The sequence below is a fragment of the Hemicordylus capensis genome, chromosome 1, assembly GCF_027244095.1.
Source record: "Hemicordylus capensis ecotype Gifberg chromosome 1, rHemCap1.1.pri, whole genome shotgun sequence".
Taxonomy (NCBI): Eukaryota; Metazoa; Chordata; class Lepidosauria; order Squamata; family Cordylidae; genus Hemicordylus; species Hemicordylus capensis.
In genome coordinates, this window is record NC_069657.1 from 257,964,408 (window position 1) to 257,986,661 (window position 22,254).

General features: G+C 42.2%; 1 protein-coding gene across 4 annotated transcripts in view; it reads right to left on the bottom strand.

Moving 5' to 3' along the window:
* Window positions 1-22,254, bottom strand: part of MACROD2 (mono-ADP ribosylhydrolase 2) — a 1,527,488-nt gene that overhangs the window by 1,426,044 nt on the left and 79,190 nt on the right. The gene's annotated exons all lie outside the window — the stretch shown is intronic.

Consider the following 22,254-nt stretch of genomic DNA (forward strand, 5'->3'; position numbering starts at 1 on the left):
AATATGTCTTCAGTGCCTTTTTAAAGGTTGCCAGAGATGGGGAGGCTCTTATTTCAACAGGGAGTGCGTTCCAAAGCTCTGGGGCAGCAGCAGAGAAGGCCCGTCCCTGGGTAGCCACCAAATGAGCCGGTGGCAACTGCAGATTGACCTCTCCAGACAATCTTAATGGGCGATGAGGCTCATAACGAAGAAGACGTTCTCTTAAATACCCGGGGCCTAAGCTGTTTAGGGTTTTATAGGTTATAATCAGCACCTTGTATTTTGCCTGGAAACTTATCAGCAGCCAGTGTAGATCTTTCAATACAGGAGTAATATGGTCTCTCCGAGATTATGCAGAGACCAACCTGGCTGTCGCATTCTGAACCAGCTGTAGTTTCCAGACTAAACACAAGGGCAGCCCTACATAGAGCATGTTAAAGTAGTCCAGTCTGGAGGTTACAAGCATATGTACCACTGTTCTGAGGTCGTTTACCTCAAGAAACGGACGCAGCTGCCATATCAGCCGAAGCTGATAGAAGGCACTTCTGGCCACTGCCTCAACCTGGGACACCAGGGAGAGGCTCGGATCTAGAAGCACCCTAGACTGTGTACCTGTTCCTTCCAGGAGGAGCTCATCCACAACAGGCAAATCAAACTCATCTCCCAAGTTTCAACCCCGCACAATGAGTACCTCCATCTTATCTGGATTCAATCTCAGTTTGTTATCCCTCATCCAGCCCATTACCTCCTTCAGACAGGCATTTAGGGAGGTTTCCCCCTCCCGATGATGTTGACATGGAAAAGCAGATTTGGGTGTCATCAGCATACTGATAGCACCCTGCACCAAATCTTCTGATGATCTCTCCCAGCAGTCTCATGTAGATATTAGACAACATTGGAGACAATACAGAGCCCTGAGGGACACCATACAAAAGTTTAGATTTTGAAGAAAAACATTCTCCAAGAGACACCATCTGGAACTTGCCCGAGAGACAGGAGCAGAACCACTGCAAAGCAGTGCCTCCCACCCCCAATCCCCTCAGACATTCCAGAAGGATACTATGGTCAATAGTATCAAAAGCCACCAAGAGGTCCAAAAGCAAAGGATGTGCATAATGTTCTGAGGTAGGAACGTTCCACCTCGAAACGGGCTGTTCCGAGCTTGGAACAAAACAAACACCCTTAGAAAGAGGGGTCCTTTTCCGAACTCAGAACAGAATGACTCATTCCGAAAGAGAACATCCTGAGCCTAGTCTGGACATCTTTTAAGATTCAAAATTGGTTGGTGAGCATGCACAGCTGCCATTTTCAAATCCAAAATGGTAACCGGAACACTCAGGCAGGATGGGGGTCATTCCATCAGAACCACTAGCTTGCCAAGTCATTCCAATGGAACGCTTTGCACCTTTTGCATTCCGTTCCATGCACACCCCTACTTTAAGCAAAACAGATCTTGTAAAAATTGAAAGAAATATGTTCCCTGATTACTTGGTTAGGTATGACAAAGTGCAATTAGCTTAGCCCATTAAATCTCAGATGTATAAGCATGAAATTTGATAGAGGTACATCTGTTTCACATCTGATCCAAAACAAGCATGTGAAGTCTTTAGCTAGAAGAAGAAGAAGAAGGAAGGAAGGAAGGAAGGAAGGAAGGAAGGAAGGAAGGAAGGAAGGAAGGAAGGTTGGCTCCAAAGCAAAGCAAAGCTGTTCTCTGAAGACCCAGCATTTTGAAATTCAACTATAAAATTCAGATCCTGTGGATTTGACTAACAGATACACTGGTAAACAAAGCTCTTCCAAAACTGGGCCATTAGAAAAACAAATATGAAAATTATTTAGAGTTAGTTTGCACAAACATTAATAATGCACAAATAATGTGTTTAAAACATTCTTTCCCCCTTGCAAACTACTATTTGAGATCTATGACTATAGGAACATAGGAAGCTGCCATATACTGAGTCAGACCATTGGTCCCTCTAGCTCAGTATTGTCTACACAGACTGGCAGTGGCTTCTCTAAGACTGCAGGCAGGAATCTCTCTCAGCCCTATCTTGGAAATGCCAGGGAGGGAACTTAGTCAATGCTGTCCCTAGGAGGGTGCGGAGCCCAGGGCAAATCTGAGTAGGCAGGGCCCCTGAACATTACCAGAGTCCTTTACCCCACCCTGCCACCAACCCTCTTCCCCCTCGTTCAGTCCTGGACCCTGGGAGACATCAGCTTCTGGCAAATGCTTCTGGGCACGTGCAAAGCAGCCCTTCCCCACCAGGACTTTCTATCAACAATTTAAGGGCAACTCTGGGAATCAAAAAGCTTATGTGACAGCATGTGGCCCAGGATGCTGCATTTTACATAAGGGGTAGGGCCCAAGTCAACCCCAGTTCATCCTACACAAAGGACAGGCTTGACTACAGTGAATTCAAGTGGATAGAAGCATATTTCCTAGAACTTGTAATAACTGCAATGTTATCGCACAAGGCAAGTGAACATTTCCCCCATGCTATGTTTCCATTCCATGGCACAAGGAATCAGCCATATCACCATGATACAAAGAAGCTGTCAGATCAGCCAGGCAGGCATAATATAAAGCAATACAAAACAGAAAGGATGATCATGCACTTTAGTTCTGTTATATGAACAGCTGAGCTCTCTAAATCTTATGCCAATACTGAACATGGTGGAACGATATTAAATCCAACAACAACAACAACAAAAAGGAATATGAACCAACTCCTAAGACCTTATATTACACTAATTACTTTGAAGACAATATCATTCACTTGAATAGTTTTATTAAGGTAGCAATAGCAGAGGGCTAGTGTGTTGGACTAGGGCTAGGGAGAACCCAAGTTCAAATCCCAACTTTGCCATGAAACTTATTGGTTGACTAACTTATCTTACAGAGTTGTTGTGATGAGAACATGGAGGAAACCATCTATGCTAACCAGAGTTACTTGGAGGAAGGGCAGGATATAAAATTTAACAACAGACTTCTGATGCAGACAGATTAAATGCTCTCCTATCTTTAAAGATAAACCGTACTCTAGAAAAATTGCTTAAGCCACCTAATGGCGCAGCAGGGAAATGCTTGACTAACAAGCACAAGGTTGCCAGTTCGAAGCCCTGCTGGTATTTTATCGGGCAGCAGCAATATAGGGAGATGCTGAAAGGCATCATCTCATATTGTGTGGGTGGAGGCAATGGTAAACCCCTCCTGTATTCTACCAAAAGAACACCACAGGGCTCTGTGGGCGCCAGGAGTCGAAATCAACTTGACGGCACACTTTACCTTTAGAAGAATTGTTTAGTTCTGTTCTAAGAACCAGTAGAAACAGCAAATAAACATCATGGCTTCAGTCCATGAAGTTGAGGCAGCTAAATAACCAAGGGTGGTTCCCCGCAAGGGCAAGGAAGCCAGTACTCCCTCAGACCAGTAAGTGTCCCCCTACAATTGTTGGGCCCCTTGAAGTCAAGGCACTTTTCACGTTCTCAGTCTCAGGGTACTTTTCTTTATTCTCTTATATATCGGTAAGAAAGAAAATATCATCTATACAAATATATCAAGGCTTTATGGGTTCATTTCTAGGCCAGTGAGAGAACTTGAATGGGGTAGAGAAGTTTGGAGCTGCAAGGTAGCTGATAAGTTCCCTCTGAAGCCACTGACATTCAGCCCTCCTCTTAATGGGGCTTACTCTTAAGGAAGAATGGATAGGATTGCAACCTTAATGGCTTACAATGCAAGCCTATGCATGTTTGCCTAAAAGCAGAGATATGGGATGGAAAATTTTCATTTCTCAAATTTCTATTTGGCTACTTGATAAACTTGTGAGATACAGTGAAGGGAGATTACTATGGAGGAGGACTTTATTGTGATTATTTTAAAACTTGGTAGATAGGTCAAACTGGCAAAATCAGATCACAATCTATTTAGCATATCAGGAAATTTTGTACAGTAATATTTAAATTTAAACCTAAGTGGACTGGAGTCCTCCACAGAAACCCTGTGGGTGACTATACAAGGCCGGAAAGGAAACGTGCTACTGGGGACGTGCTATCGCCCTCCGGATCAAAATGATGACAGTGACTGGGAGTTGCAGGAGGAAATCAGGGAGGCGTCAAGGAGAACAGCATGGCTTCCGCAAAGGTAAATCTTGCCTCACCAACCTTTTGGACTTCTTTGAGAGTGTCAACAAGTGTGTGGATCAAGGTGATCCAGTTGACATAGTCTACCTGGACTTCCAAAAAGCTTTTGACAAAGTTCCTCATCAAAGGCTCCTGAGGAAACTTAGCTGTCATGGGATAAAGGGACAAGTACATGTGTGGATTGCTAACTGGTTGAAAGACAGGAAACAGAGGGTAGGTATAAATGGAGAGTTTTCACAATGGAGGGAAGTAAGAAGTGGGGTCCCCCAGGGATCTGTACTGGGACCGGTGCTTTTTAATTTATTCATAAATGATCTAGAAGCAGGGGTAAGCAGCGACGTGGCCATATTTGCAGATGATACCAAACTCTTCCGGGTAGTGAAATCTCAAACGGATTGTGAGCAGCTCCAAAAGGATCTCTCCAACCTGGGGGAGTGGGCGACAAAATGGCAAATGCAGTTCAATGTTAGCAAGTGTAAAGTGATGCACATTGGGACGAAAAACCCCAACTTCAAGTATATGCTGATGGGATCCGAGCTGTCGGTGACGGACCAGGAGAGGGATCTTGGGGTTGTGGTTGACAGCTCGTTGAAAGTGTCGACTCAATGTGCGGCAGCTGTGAAAAAGGCAAATTCCATGCTAGGGATCATTAGGAAGGGGATTGAAAAATAAAACAGCTAACATTATAATGCCCTTATACAAAACTATGGTGCGACCACACTTGGAGTACTGCGTACAGTTCTGGTCACCAAATCTTAAAAAGGACATTGTTGAACTGGAGAAGGTACAGAAAAGGGCAACCAAGATGATCAGGGGACTAGAGCACCTTTCCTATGAGGCAAGACTACAACACCTGGGGCTTTTTAGTTTAGAAAAAAAGACGACTGCGGGGAGACATGATAGAGGTCTATAAAATCATGCATGGTGTGGAGAACGTGGAGAGAGAGAGATTCTTTTCCCTCTCACACAACACTAGAACCAGGGGTCACTCCATGAAATTGATTGCCAGAAGGTCTAGGACCAACAAACGGAAGAACTTTTTCACACAACGTGTGATCCACTTGTGGAACTCTCTGCCACAGGATGTGGTGACAGCCAACAACCTGGATGGCTTTAAGAGGGATTTGGATGACTTCATGGAGGAGAGGTCTATCAATGGCTACTAGTCGGAGGGCTGTAGGCCACCTCCTGCCTCAAGGGCAGGGTGCCTCTGAGTACCAGTTGCAGGGGAGTAATGGCAGGTAAGAGGGCATGCCCTCAACTCCTGACTGTAGGCTCCCAATTGGCATCTGGTGGGCCACTGTGCGAAACAGGATGCTGGACTAGATGGGCCTTGGGCCTGATCCAGCAGGGCTGTTCTTATGTTCTTATGAAAAATCATGATAATTTTATGCAAATGGAGGGGGGATTTGCATGGGAAATTTTTCCAAAACAAAATTTTCCAGAAAACACACATCTCTGCCCAAAAGTAAATCCCATTGTGTTCAATGTATCTTATTCCCTGTAAAGTGTGCAAAGGATTACAGTCAAAGAGACTGCACTCTAATTTTATTTCTTTATTAAACATATTTTTAATACATCAGTACTTCCATATTGTGAATGAACACCAAAGCTGATCAAGGCAATTGGATTCCCCCCACCCCCCAGCTGATTCATAGAAGATAAATTGTAAGAAAGCCAGTGTAGCTTACTGGGAAGCAGTGACAAACAATAAGAATGCATTAATTAAGTGATATATAGTTTTAGTTGCTGGACTGAAAGCACAAATGAGAATGGAAAGAGAAATAATTAATTACAAAGCATCAAGCAAAACAGAAAAGGGAAAATACTGTAATTAGGTAAAATAATTTCACTACATGAAAAATGCACTCTAATTTCCACCCTGTATAATGACTTTGAAACTGAGTTGAATTAGACTATTTTGATTTTCTCCCTGTCAGTTATCTCATTAGCATTTTTATTTATTTCTTTACATATATATTTATTCGTACATCTGGCATAATTTGAAGAATTACCACATTTGTTAGTAATGTTTCCTTTCCAAGCAGAAAAACACACAATATCGTCTGATGATATTTTAATTTGTTAAATGACCACACAATTGCTTTAATGCTGAACAGAACTTGAAGCAGCATTTCTATAATGCACATCTAACAAATACAAATAAAATCACTTTGCTAAAATTTCTGCTTTTGCTTAAATCATTAGATACTTAAGAACTATCAAATAACATTTTGCAAATGCTGTTTCCCAGATAGATAGGTTGCAACACATATACAGTTTATTTACTGTTCCAATAATTCGATTAATGCTTGATGAAAGACATGGAACTATAATCATTAGTTGAACAAGACTCAAAACTGGAATCTGAGTGTGCATTAATATGACTGTCAGGGGAATCATTCATTCATTCATTCAGCACATTTGTATACCGCTCAAACCGCAAGTCTCTGGGTGGATTACAAGAAAAAATAAAAAGATTAAAAGTTTAAAATATTACAATTAAAAATTAAAACGTTAAAACTATTAAAAACACAATTAAAACAATGTCTAATTAAAAGCCTGGGTAAAAAATTATTTTTACATTTTTACGTTTTATATCCCACTCTTCCTCCAAGGAGCCCAGAGCAGTGTACTACATACTTAAGTTTCTCCTCACAACAACCCTGTGCAGTAGGTTAGGCTGAAAGAGAAGTGACTGGCCCAGAGTCACCCAGCTAGTATCATGGCTGAATGGGGATTTGAACTCGGGCCTCCCTGGTCCTAGTCCAGCACGCTAACCACTACACCATGCTGGCTCTCAAATGCGTCTTGACTGCCTTTTAAAACATTGTAGGAGATGGGGAGGCTCTTATTTCAGCAGGAAGTGTGTTCCAAAGCCTCTGGGCAGCAATGGAGAAGGCCCATCCCTGAGTAGCCAGCAGACGTCCCTCAGGGCTCCGTATTGTCTCCGATGTTGTTTAACATCTACATGAAACCGCTGGGAGAGTTCATAAGGAGATTTGGTACAGGGTGCTATCAGTATACTGATGACACCCAAATCTATTTCTCCATCTCATAATCATCAGGAGAGGGCATAACCTCCCTAAATGCATGCCTGGAGTTGGTGATGGGCTGGATGAGGGATAAAATGAGACTGAACCTAGATAAGATGAAGGTACTCATTGTGTGGGGTTGAAACTCGAGAGACAATTTTGATCTGCCTGTTCTGGATGGGGTCACACTTCCCCACAAGGAACAGGTATGCAGTCTGGGGTGCTTCTACATCCAAGCCTTTCCCTGGTGTCCCAAGTTGAGGCAGTGGCCAGAGGTGCCTCCTATCAGCTTTGGCTGATACACCAGCTGCGTCCATTTCTTGACATAGATGACCTCAAAACAGTGGTACATCTGCTGGTAGCCTCCAGACTGGATTACTGTAACATGCTCTATGTGGGGCTGCCCTTGTATGTAGTCCAGAAACTACAGTTGGTCCAGAATGCGGCAGCCAGGCTGGTCTCTGGGACATATAGGAGAGACCATATTACTCCCGTATTGAAGGAGTTACACTGGCTGCCAATATGTTTCCGGGCAAAATACAAGGTGTTGGTTTAAACCTATAAATCCCTAAAAAGCTTAAGCCCTGGGTATTTAAGAGAACGTCTTCTTCATCATGAACCCCACCGCCCACTGAGATCATCTGGAGAGGTCCATCTGCATTTGCCACCGGCTCGTCTGGTGGCTACTCAGGGACAGGCCTCCTCCATTGCTGCCCCAAGGCTTTGGAATGCACTCACTAGTGAAATAAGAGCCTCCCCATCTCTGACAGCTTTTTAAAAGTCTTTAAAGACGCAACTGTTCACCCAGGCTTTTAATTAATGTTGCTTTAGAATATTGTTTTAATGTTTTTTTAGAATATTTTAAAAAAATTTAAAATGTTGTGTTTTAAATTTCTTGTTTACATTTTTAACTAATGTTTTATTTTCTTTTTTATATATTGTTGTAAACCACCCAGGGACGTGAGTTTTGGGAGGTATAAAAATGTGTTATGAAAATAAAATAAAATAAAATAAAATAAAATAAAATAAAATAAAATAAATAATGATAATAGGCATCCAGAATTGGTGATTTCTCACTGTTCCGACATGAATTATCAGGCAGGCTCTCTTGTATGAGAGCCCCTACCCCACCCCAAGTCAGCTGGCTTGGCAAGAGAAACTGCAAGTACTGGATTCCTGCTGGAGCAAGTACGTACTTTTTCACACAACGCATAATCAACTTGTGGAATTCTCTGCCACAAGATGTGGTGACAGCCAACAACCTGGATGGCTTTAAAAGGGGTTTGGATAACTTCATGGAGGAGAGGTCTATCATGGGCTACTAGTTGGAGGGCTATAGGCCACCTCCAGCCTGAAAGACAGGATGCCTCTGAGTACCAGTTGCAGGGGAGTAACAGCAGGAGAGAGAGCATGCCCTCAACTCCTGCCTGTAGGCTTCCAGAGGCATCTGGTGGGCCACTGTGTGTAAGGATGCTGGACTAGATGGGCCTTGGGCCTGATCCAGCAGGGCTGTTCTTATGTTCTTAAATGTGGTGCAAAAAACAACACAACAACCCACATACAATGTACTACAATGCATTATATGATGGCCCAATGCTATAGGTATAGGATAAGTTTACCGTCTATTCCTCCCATTATATCCTCACAACAGCAGTTAGGGTGTGCAGTTTGGCCCAGGATTACTGGGAGAGCTTCATGGCTGAGCACCTCCAGCAGAAAACACAGTACAAACTTCTGCTGGCTCTTAAGAAAAGATGCCTGGATGTGTCTAATTCAGGCCATCAGATCCAAAGATTCTGCCATGTTTTAGCATCTTACAAAGCACTCTCCCAGCTACGGTCCGAACCACTTGGATTGTCACATTCATCCAGGGATCTGGGAGAAATATTTTCATGACCTATACAAAGACCCTGCTGCTGATTACAGGACTGATTACAGTCCTGCCTGTGCCACTGAGGATACTCCAGCATGGGCTCCTGTATCAGCTTTCAAGATCCACAGTGTAGTCACCCAATTAAGAACGGAGAAGGTTCCACGGGAGGACCTTATTCCGCCAGGGGCTATTAAAAATAATCTGGACTGGTCCCCTATTCTGACATCACTCTTCACCTATATTGACACGGATGGCTGGATTCCCAAGGACTGGGTTAGTGATCATTTTGTAAGGACAGGAAGGGTGAACCCACCAATTAGAGACCCATTAGTTTGCTCAATACTATTAGTAAACTTTACTCAAGACACCTATACAGGAAACGTAGAGGTTGGCTGAAATAGCAAAATCTTCTTGCTGAGCAACAAGTGGGCTTCAGGGAAGGTCACTCTACCATCGATCAGTGTTTAGTTCTTCAACACCTCATTAGGCAATACTCCTCCAGCAGTGTGACTTCTATTAATTGATCTTAAGGCAACACTCAATTCCATTTCACGTGTCAAAGTGTAGGAGAAGTTGGAAGCCTCCTCCATTGAGCAGCACATGCTATATCTTTTTCACACTCTGCATGTACAGACAACACTTAAGGTGGGGTGTAGACCCCAACGCCACCTCACAAGAGCTGTCACAACTCAGATGGGAATCAAGCAAGGATGCATACCAGCCCCACTCCTTTTCAACTTTTACATTAACACCATGGTGGGCCAGATCAGCAACCCAGATTTTCCACCCTCCAAACCCTGGTGGGAGACACATTGCCATCCTGTTATATGCGGATGATGCAGCTATCCTCTCAAAGACCCCGCCCACCCACCCCTGATCAACCTTAAAAGAGCACTGAAAGCCCTGATGCTGTATTGCAAGGAGGACTGCCTGGAAATCAACTATCACAAAACTAAACCCATGGCTTTCACCAGGAGGCCCAAAATCCACTCTTGGCAGATTGATGGGCATACCATTGAGCAGGTTTCATGCTTCAAATACTTGGGGGTAGTTTTTCATTCTGGTGGCTCTAGGAAAGCTCATGGGGAACATGTGGCTCTAGATACTCAGAGGAACTCCTCTGCCATTCTCAAATTCCTGTGGATGAGAGGCGGCCATTATGTACCAGCGGCTCTCAAACTGCTTGTAGCCAAGCCGCTAGTTCAGCTCCTCTCTGGTGTCCAACTAGGCCCCTTCCCCAACTTTTGCAACTTTGGAACTTGTGCAGTCTAAATTCCTGCGGGCAGTGCTCCAAGTACCAAGATGTATTTCCAATGCCACCTTTCGCCTGGAGACAGACCTGATCAAGGTGGAGGCTAGGGTCTGGACGGCCATCCTCTGCTATTGGGTCAGACTATCCTTTTGCCCAGCTGGTCTTACCCCCATAACCCTACATGATGATTACCAATCAAGTTGGATTCGGTCAACTGAGGCAAAAATAGCTACCCTGGGTTCCCCCCCCCCCCGCCTTGACCTTGTTTAGTATGAGTTATGACCAGACAAAAGCCACCACCAAGCAGCACATTATAGACATTGAGTGCCAAACCAATCTCAACAGGGTACCGAACTTGCATTTCAGTGATGGGCTTAGATATTCTCCCTCTCCAGTGGCATGCCTCACTCAGAGGTTCCAAAGCACAGGAGGATGTTCATTCAGGCTTGCTGTCATGTTCTTCCTTCAGCAGTGATAGAAGGCATAGGCCTTCAAGACTCCATTTGCAGGGCGATTATGCTCCTGTGCAGTGGCGTAACTAGGGAAAACGGCGCCCAGGGCAAGCACTGAAATTGTGCCCCCCCCCGCCACACCCCCAACATACATCTGACTGACACACATGTTTCAGAAAACTTTTATTTTAAAAATTTAAAAAATTATAAAAATTACCAATATCATACATGTCGTCAAGCTCCTATCTACCACTTCAGATTTATTTTTTTAAACTATCCAAATTGTGGGGCTATCATTAATTTGTTTGGATAGCTCAGGTTAAAATGCTGGAAAACGACAAATTTCAGTATGCTGGGGCTCATGAAATCCCCAAATATTATGCGGAGTTGTACTTGGAAAAACTAACAGACGTGCCTGTCTAATTCTCTGCTATGCATTGTAGCATCACAAACGATTACATAAGTTTTAAAAATAAATGGAGAATTTGACTTTTCCCAGATACTCTGAAAATAATTAAATGATATGCAGAGTAAACTGTGTCACTGCTTGGAATATATTCTAGTCTTTCAGAAAGACAGTAAAAATGAGAGAAAGAGCAAGAAACTCCCAGTGGGCCTTAATATTACGGATTTCACATTGATTCAAAGACAAACTGACCATTAATAGCCATATTATTAAGACATCACATTTAACTCACTTATCACTAGAAGCAAAGTAAGAGCAAATGGATACAATCTTAGCTCATAAACTTCAGCTCAGTATTCACAAGCCCTTATTCTCTGTACATAGTGCCAATCTGAATATGTGTACAGTGACATATTATATTAATTTTTTTTAAAAAAAAAATTACCTGTAGCCCCTTCAGGGGACATCTTAAAGGCTGGGGGGGGGGGGTCTGCAAAGTTTCCCCCTCCTCCCACTGGCCTCTAGGGCCTCACAGGCACCATTTGAGCATGTGCGGTGGTCATTTTTTAAAATATTTTTTTTAAAAAATGGCCACTGAAAACAAAATGGCCACTGTGCATGCTCAAATGGCCTCTGCGAGGTGTGGCATGCCCTAGGGCCTCACAGAGGCCATTTGAGCATGCCCAGTGGCCATTTTGTTTTTGGTGGCCATTTAAAAAAATTATTTAATTTTAAGAAATTGCGCCCCCCCCTTCAAGTGGCACCTGGGGCACGTGCCCCCCTGCCCCCCTATAGATACGCCCCTGCTCCTGTGGCTCGGGGGAGATTGAAACTTCCAAGCATGTCCTCCTTCACTGTTTGTTCTATAGCATCTCCCTCATCCTTCCATTGGTATACAAGGATCTGGGACGTTCGAGCCAATTCTACAGTTCCTTTCTGACTTTAAGCCTGCCATCATATATAGCGTTGCTAGGTTTTGTGTGACAGCGATCAACATTTGTCTGCTGATGGTAGGCAGTGAGTCTTATCAGCCTTAATTTGACCCTCAGTGACTCAGGGTGGGCTCTACACTTGACTCAATAGAAAGACTTCTTACTGCCCCTTATAGCCTAATAGTCTTATAGTTTGGCCGTTATCCAGTTTTAATACTTAGGCTTTTATGCATTTTTGGTTTTTTATGTCTTTTAATACCCATTTTATGCCCCCCACCATCTCTTTTATGCATTTTTATACCTATTCAGGTTTTTATGCCCTCATGCTTCATGTGTACTTTATTATATTTATTATTACTAATATTTTAATATCATTACATACCTTACATAGTATTATTAAGTACCGTACCATATGTAATCACCCTGTGTACCTTTTATCTACTCTTATTTCTAATATGTAATCACCCCTTATACTTTATGCTGGTATATGACTGTAATAAACATTGATTGATTGATTGACTGAACCTCATGGCTGAGCATGGATTCAAATCTTATCTCCCCAGTCCAAGTCCAAAACTCTAACCACTAAAATCACAATCGCTCTTACTACCGCTTTCCTCTACCGATTCTCCTTTACTGAAGATGCATTCCCAACATCACTGTGGGCTGGGCCCTTCTCTGAAACAGGTTAGGGACATCTAACATAAGCAGTTCTAACTCATATCTCCCAGCAAGGCCTTCCCCTGGCAGGAAAATCTTGAGACAGCGATCACTGCCATGGCTCCAAGGAAGACTCTGTGTGGTCTCACTGATGGCTATGCAGGCCCCTGTCACATCTCTCCACACTTTTCTCCTGTGTTAGGACACAATGACCCTTGTTTATACACAATACTTAACATCTGAGTAATAAATTAAATTTTAACATGGGTTTTCTGGCCTTTACTTAATGTTGTATTGATTGGTGCTGCTCATTTCTTTTTGCACTCTCAAAAAACTAGCCACACACCATTCCCCTATCTACACATTTGCCATAGTTAATGACAGACTTTATGTAATTATTGATTCTTTGGGGCTGTAACGACTGTGAATGCACCAGCTAAGAACATTAATTCAATAGTGCAAAGAACAGTGCATGGGGCTACCTGAATCTAAATCTAAAGTAGTTTACTGCTAAATTTTATATTTTCTATCTGTATAAATCAATTCAAACACAAAAAGGTACACATTCCAAACCTTTTGGCAGAACCCACCATTTCAAATCAAATAAAAGTTGGTTGCTTTTTTAGCTACTAAGAACAGCCTAAGTGCTTATCCTTTTCAGGTTCAAGACAGAAAAGCTGAATGCAAAGAAGGCGGAAACAGGATCCATTTCCAGAGCTCTGATCTTTCTGGCATGTGTGTGCCAGTTGTTAATCGGCTGTTTTTCAAGACAAATAAAGCACCTAAAATACTTAAATAATGTTTTATGATACTCAGAAAATGAAACCCAAGTGTTAAAGGAAGCCCATATAGTTTAATTCCTTTCACACTTAGGAACTACGTTTTTCAAATTAGGAACCATGTCTCTCTAAAGTTCATTAATCCTCTGAAGTTGCATTCACACTTCATTTATAATTCAATCCTGAAAGTCAAGAATAAGTAAAGTTTATATAATAAATAGAGTTTAAGATATTTTGGGTACCTTTTACATTAGCTGCTAGGAAACACACACAGTTATACCATAAATTTTAAGCAGTCAACATGGTGTGAATACATTACTCTGTCTCAGTTGAAGAAGTTTCACAATATCAACTGCTATAAATAAAAGGTATGTGCTGGTCTGTCAGTCAAAATTGCTCAGTTTCTTCATATAATTCAAAAACTCAGGTATCCCTTTGCTATCTAGGTCAAATGATTGGGGGGGGGGGAATTACACCCCTAGCTGAGCCTTCCCCATGATTTGGTATTGAATCCTAATATCATCATTACAATTTAGAAAATAAATAACTGGTACTGATCCACCCACGTTAGATTTGATAGTTTGTCCAGTGCTACCACCAATCACAGGACTCCCAATTATTCCCTACACACACACACACACACACACACACACACACACCTACCCATATCCTGGCTTAGCAAAATAGTGGGGTAACAGCCAAGTACCAGCAGAGGCAGGCGAAGAGAGATAGAGGGTAGATGTCTGGGAGCGAGTGAGTGAGCAACAACATAATAAAGTGAAAAAGCCAATCTCAGTTCCCATCTAAAGCAATCAAACGTTTCTGAAGCCATCACTGCATAAAGCATTCCCTTTGGGCAGTGTAAGTATTCATATATATTATTTGCTATACAAAGTCCCAAGGATTTAAATAAAGATTAAATAAAAGCATGATGTTACTATGGAGATTACAAGATAATTATTTTAATCTAAGAATGCATACAAGCACACTTTCTTCGCCCAACTAGTGTAACATTAAACACAATGAAGAAAAATACTGCTGGTGAAGAAGGTATTTCTGCACGATGCAATTATCTTTTTCCCATCCAATACAAAATCCCACCTCAGCAAAGAAAAAGTGCTTGACAGAAAGGAAAGTATGATGAATGTGGTCTCGAGATATTAATCTCTGTAGAATATGGTATAGTGCAAAATCCTTGACTCTGTTTATAATAGTCAAACATGAACTAAAGATAATATGAAACACTAAACAAGAACTGAATGCTAATGATACTTGATGAAAAAAACACAAAACATAATCTTTACTCTGGATATATTATCTATCAATATCACAGCTACACTTTTAAAAAAAACCAGATCATTCCTTCATCTTAAAAAACACAAAATGCATCATGGATAGGGTGCAGTTTTACAACCATGTACACAATTAATCAAGAAATAAGCTAAGGAAGATTCATATCTATTGTGGTAGAAGGGATATTTCTGCCCATGTAGAAAGCAGCAAGAAGAGTCCAGACTAGCAGCCCACAGTGTAATCTGCTGGCTAATCATGTCCATTCAGAGTAAAGCAATGGCAGTTTGGACCATATTTCCTTCAGGGTGATTCTGAATGGAACCAACCAGATGTACACATTACAGTTATGCAACATATGCTAAGGGAAAGATCTCTGAAGGACTCTTCATCTCCCCAGCACAAATATTATCAGGCTGCAGAACTGAAGCAACTTGGTAAGAAATCATTATCTATGAATATATGCACATGAGTATATGAACATGCCAGTGCTGTATTTTAATTCTGCCGTCATCTTGACTATAATAATTTTTAAGAGGCTTTTCCCCATTCCATGTTGCTATCAAAGATTATGTGTCAGCCTCCCAGAGTCTGCTGCCTTTAATTCTGTAATGTATACACATTTCTTGCGTACTTTAACTTTTTCACATTATCCTGATTTTGTTGCCACAGAATGTGAAGATGGCCACCAGTTTGGGCAGCTTTAAAAAGGGGCTTAAACAAATTCACTGAGAACATGTCTATTACTGGCTCCTAACCTTGACACTACCTCCAGGTTCAGAGGCAGCATGCCTCTTACAGTGTATCCCCTGCCCTCACTTCAGAACTCTGGCTTCCTATGGAAGCAAAAGGAAGTGGAGAATGCACAGACACTTGGTGCTAGGAGGAAACTGATCTCTGCTCAGCTTAATGCAAAGCATAAACGGGTACTAAAGCTGCCTAGCAAAAAGCCAGCAGATGTGGGCAGCTAGTCAAGACAATTCTCTCATTGCCTTCTGCGTGGACAGAAATATTCCATCTCCAACGGAATCCTGTGCACTCTTAATAGAGTGAAAAAGGATATTTGACAAAGCAAAAAGGATGTTTAACATTAAAGTCTCTGAGACTAAAGAGTGAACTGTTGAAGCACCCTAGAATACACTCAGGTTCAAGTCCCACATCAGTTATACAGATTGAACACAATAGCATCCTTTTGTTCTTGGCTTCCTTTACTCGTAAATAGCCAGTACCACAACCACACCCTTTCCTGGAATGTCTCCTCTGCCCACTTTGAAACATAAAATGTTCCTGCTTTTGTGGGTCAGGACCTCTAAGGTTCTGTGCTCTGCAAACACATGCATGCTTGGGAAATGTATTGGCTGTGATGGAAATTTAGTGGCACAAGTCACCTGCTACTGCCTCACAGGAGTACCCAGCTAAGTACCCACTTTGTACTCCAACTCTTTCCTTCAAAGCTGAATCTCTGGGCTGCTGAGACCTAAGTTGAAACACTGGACTGCAGGGCTCCAGAATATCTGCTGAGCTGAAATCACTATCCTGGACCATTCATCGCAACATCCAGGATGTTTTAGGGGAACCTACACTGGCCACCAGCTGCCTAATGGTGCAGGGGGAAATGGCTTGATTACCAAGCCAGAGGCGAATTCCCACTAGTATGTTTCCCAGACTATGGGAAACACCTATATTGGGCAGCAGCAATATAGGAAGATGCTGAAAGGCATCATCTCATACTGCATGAGAGGGGGCAATGGTAAACCCCTCCTGTATTCTACCAAAGAAAAACACAGGGCTCTGTGGTCCCCAGGAGTCGACACCGACTCAACGGCACACTTTACCTTTACACTGGATTGCCCTGAACACTAAAGGAATTGAGTCTTTTGGGTCACTCTCTGTCTGGGCCTGCTACGGGCCCATCCCTGTGGCAGACTACCTGAGAAACCTTAGGCTCCTGAGTGAAAGACTAGAGACATTAATGTTGGACTACTGTCTGTGTGGGCTTGCCCTTGTCCCTGACTACCTGTGAATCCCAGTGCTCCTATTTGCTAAGCTGTGCTTTGCCACTCCTCCTTGTCCTCCATTTGGCAGAATATTTGTGAGGGACTCCAAATCTTCTTCAAGTGGCAAACCGTTCCTTTTGGCATCACACACAGATCAGCAGATATGGGCAAGTATCAACTTCTCTTGATTTGGAATGTTCTGTCATGCGCTCGCTGCTGAAATAAGAATAAGAGCCTCCCTATCTCTGACAACTTTTAAAGTTATGACACATTTGTTCAACCAGACTTTTAATTAGACTTACAGTTAAACATTGTGTTAAATTTAAACTTATATTAATGTTTTAAGTTTTAATTTTGTTTTTAATTTCTATTGTTTTATTGTAAACTGCCCAGGCACACAAGCTTGGGGGAGTATATAAATATGTTGAAAAAATTAATAGTTTTCTTTCTCTCCTCTCCTCTCTCCTCTACCAGCCACCAGGCTCTTCGAGTCTTCACTCCCTCATCCCCTCCCTCATCTAGCACCTTGAAGCTGCCTTCACTCCCAACAAAACACAAGTGCATAAACGTTGTCAAATTCCACTGTTTGCATTGTTCCTCTGGTTTACCAATAAACTGTACTTCGCTGCATCAAAAGCTCTGCTTTAGAGTCTCTTGCTTCTCTTAGCCCTCCAACATTGGTATTTGCTTGTGGCCAGACTGCGCTCCATTTGTTATTCACATTTGCAGATTTACTTTTGAACTAAATTCCTCCAAGTCAGTCCAAAATCACAGATACACCTGTGTGCAAGGTATACATGTTGAGCAAGTATGGTAACAGCCTTCATCTCCTGTTTGTAGTCTTTCAAAAAGGTATTTGGGTCCTGTGGCAAATAGGAGACTGTGGAAAAGAGAGGCCTTCAGCTGGTTCCTACAAGGCTCTTATGTTCTTGTTATCTTCTGTTAAGGACATCTGCAGCCAATATAGGAAGCTGCAATATACTGAGTCAGACCATTGATCTATCTAGCTCTGTATTGTGGCCAGACTGCCAATGGCTCATTTTGTTAATAAAGACTGCAAACTTGTCACTTCCTTTTCAGAACCATCTGTAAAGTCTCATATAAATCAGCTAATTGGTAGCGACAGCTTCAAATTATTATTGATAGTTCTTAATCTACATGCGATTTGTGACATCAATTAACAAAGAGCAACTTCTTCTCTTTATGCTGAAGCAGTTACAACTAGCACTCTGCCTCTATCTAGTCCCATTTACATTTACGAGGAGTTATGTAATAAGCTAAGTGGCAGAACTGACTTCACTTTCCAAGTACTACCTCCCGATCAGTTAACATTTTAAAAAGATAGGGCCCTAAACTATAATACAAAAATACTTATTTTACATCAGATTTTAAGTTAAAATGCAATGTTTTGCTTCTTTGGGTATGGTATCCCCTCAAAGTGGGAATCTCTATTGATTCCATTGGTATAATCTGTCTATATATTTAATTCTCTTAGGCCCACCCATCGCTAATTCCATGCATGGCAGCTCTCATGAGAGCTGCCAATTAGCGATGGGGGACTGTGGGGGGGGGAGTGGCGGCCCGGCGAATGCCCGGCAGCCAGGGGAGGCGGGGAAAAGACGGGCAGCTGGCAGACAGGTGAGCAGCCCCGGCAGGTGGCCAGCCAGAGCAGCTGCAACCAGCAAGTGGGCCCAGCAGACAGGTGGCCGTGGATGGCGGGTGGCCGCAAATGGCAGCCACTAACGGCAGGCAGGCCCAGAAGGTGGGCGGCCGCGACAGGTTGGCAGGCGGCCAGAGCTGCTGCAACCGGCGGGCGGGCAGAATGGAAAATGGTGGGCGGCTGAAGTGGCTGCGAATGGCAGGTGGGCCCGGCGGGCAGCCGTAGTGACTGGCAGGCAGGCGGGCACAGCAGCTACCACCAGCAGGGAAGAAGAAGACGGCAGTGGCTGTGGGAGGGGGAGAAGAAGAGGGGTGTCAAGCAAAAAAGCAGTGGGGAGAGGGAGGACTAGGGACGCAGATGCTCTGTGCCGGATCAGCTAGTTAATCTTTAATCTTTCCAGTGGGAATCAATAGAACCAACACACACAAAAATAGGTTGCCTACCTGTAGCCAATTATTCTTGAGTGGTCCTCATGTATTCCCACATATAGGAATGAATGCAAGACCTGCAGGCACATTCCTCTGTGTGTGAATACCCAAGAAGACCACAAGAAAGATCTGTAGCTAGATTGCGTCCCTTCTTTGCCCTTGGATTGTTCAGAAGTTCTTTCCAAAGCCCAGGTCTTATAACCACTTGAAACACTCATTGTCATTTATACAATGCTATTTGTATTATTGCTGTTATTGCACACTTGCCAACTGACCCAGCCAGCTCACGTGAGGGCAAGAACAGCTGAGTCACCACTCCCTGTTACCTGGCAAGCAAACTGGGTTTAAACTTTAATCAAAATAAAAGAAAAATCTCTGGTAGAATGTTATCACATGTATGTCTGTTATTGTGCTTTTATGTTATTGCGCTCAGATGTATGTCTGTTATTGTGCTTTGCTTGAGTTGGGGAATTAGCTCTGACCAATTGGCATTAGCAGCAATTGACATTAGCAGCAAAAATATTGGATTATTTGGTCTGGGCAAAGGGAATCCCAGGGGAAGCAGGCAGAGATAAGGGGGATAAAAATAATGTATAAACTAGCCATTAGCCCTATTTAAAAGTGATTTTTAGCTTACTATCAGTAGGCTTATGAGATCACCCGGCATTCTGTGTGTGTGTGTTTGTGTGTGTGTGTCCCCCACTATAAACTTTGCAATGCCTGGACCAATATGAACCAAATCAGGTACAGTTGTAGGGACACATAGGGGCACCTCAACGACGTAGCCAATTGTGATGATGTCATCCACCCTGATCCAAGATAGCAGACATGTAAACCTTTTGAGGTGCAAGTGGGCTAACTTGTGAACCACTTAACCAATTTGAACCAAATTTGCTACAGCTACAGGGACAAATAGGGATGCCCAAATGGTATAGTGAGTGATGATGTAATCCACTCCAGTACGGCTGTGTGAACATCCGAGGCGCAAGCAGGCTAATTTGTGGACTGCCTAACCAATTTAAACCAAATTACATACGGTGGCAGTGAGTGGCACACAGGGACACCTCAACAGCATAGTTTGTGATAATGTCATCCAACCCAATTCAAGATGGCACACACATAAACTGAGGCGCAAGTGCACTAACTTATGGACTGTCTAACGGATTTGAACCAAATTTGCTACAGCTGTATGGACACATAGTGATACCCCAACAGTGCAGTTTGTGGTAATGTCATCCACTCTGACCCAAGATGGTGGACGTGTGAACATTTGAGGTGCAAGAGACCTAACTTGTGGGCCTCAATTTGAACCAAATTTAGTCTAGTTGTAGAGACAGTGAAAGGAAAGTAGGCTGATTAGTTCTTACTAGAACTTTTTGTTTAAAGAACAGAAGGGAAGCTTCCACCCACCCCAACCACCTGATGCACTGTTGAAACATGCGAAGAAAAAATTGTGATAAGCAGAAAAAAGTGAAAAATATAACTACATTTTATTGTAGAAAATTTAAACAGATGTTAGTGTAAATGTCACTGTCACACACAACCTATTGTACTTTTGGGACAAATTAGCCTTCCAACATTCATTGTAAGGGCTAAAATCCCCTCAGTGATTACAGGAGGACCTTACAAGAATCACATTATTTCTGGAAAAATAACCTGCCAGAAAACAATTAACCAGGATAGCTATTTACAGGACTGCTAACTAGAACTTTCTGCCAACTGTCTTGCTCTTGCCAGATTAATCTCTTAAAGGAATTCTTTTATCTCTATTCAAATGATACAGAGAATAATGCAGATAATTTCACATAAAGAAAGTATTATCTGAACCAAGAGATTTTGACAAGGACACAGAATTCAAGTGGTATCTCCAATTAAGATTCCCCTCCCCCAAACTTTGATCCAGTCTAATAATTATTCTGAGAGTGATAACCGGGAGTAAAATGGCTGTAGAAACACAACCTAAACAAAACTTACAATACAAAATGAGATAGGGTAAAATGCCTTGCTTCCTTATTTGTGTAATTTAAGATAATTATTCATGCTGGAATTTAGCCAAGACACCAGGACAACTGTGTGCTTTCACTGCGGCTACCGATGATGCGAGTTGTAGTTCAGCAACATCTGGAGGCCCCCAAGTTGGGAACCACTGCTCCATGGTATTTGCTAGCACTAAGTTAATATACTATTTCTTATAGTGAGTCCCCTCACCTTCACACTGTGAAGCTTTTTTAATGTGTTTGGTCAAGGATTACAAGCAAAACACCCCTCCACCATTCACCTTTCCAATATGGTAATATCCCTTCGTCTTCCATTTTAAAAATCCAGTCTAAGACAGACATTAGAAGAGGGAGATAGGATGGACAGCGCCTCTTGCTATTCCTTTGTAACTACAGCTGGCAAGCTAGATACCTTTGGGAACAAAATTATTCTCATTCAGCTCTACTTACTATTCATAGTAATTCATCTCTTACAATCCATAGACTTCATGAGCTCGCCCCATATCCCCTCAGATCTGTCAATCACCTCTCTATTTTTATATTCTTTTTCTTTTTCTTTTTTTCTTTTTCTTTTTCTTTCTTTTTTGTTGCCAATGCAGATAATTCAAGCAAGCACATTTCTATTTGGGAGGATGCTCTTCCACTTTTTGTGCTGCAAGACAAAGGCAACTATTTTACAGACACCCTTACTGGCTCAAAGTATTATCCCCACTTTATTGTGCTGAACACTCATCCACACTCAGCGCTCTCTGCTTTGGCCAATAGGGTGAATAGCAGAGACTGGCCATGAAAAGACAAGTCCAGAGCCCCTCTCATGCTTAACGCAAAACAAAAACTTTCATGGTTCTTTGAATATTTCCAAATGACAACATAATCCTCCTCAAACCATTTTCCTGGAATACTCCTTCAAAATATTGTTGGCATGGTCATTTATACCGTAAGAGAACTGAACCTATTATCAAAATTATTAAGAACTGAGGAAAGACGACTAAGTACAGGGGTTATTTACCATAATGAGATTAGATTTTTTTTTTTAAATTTACATGACATTAGCTTCCAAGGACGTCTTATATGACGACAATCTTTACTTTGGTTTCCATTCATTTATTACAAAATATTATTTGCTGTCAGTGAGAATTTGCTAGATAACAACTTCCTCATAAGCATGTTTAAATAGTTATATTTAAATAGATTGTTTAAAAATCACAATTCAGAAACTAAAGATCACTTCTTAAACTGACTGTAACAAAATAAATAGGTCAGCAAAACTGAATGTATTCTAAGTGACATTTTGAGACGTGATTACAGGACAATAATCAACACTAGCTTAACCCGTGTAGAGCATCTGTGCTCTAGTACTTGATTGCTCCTCTC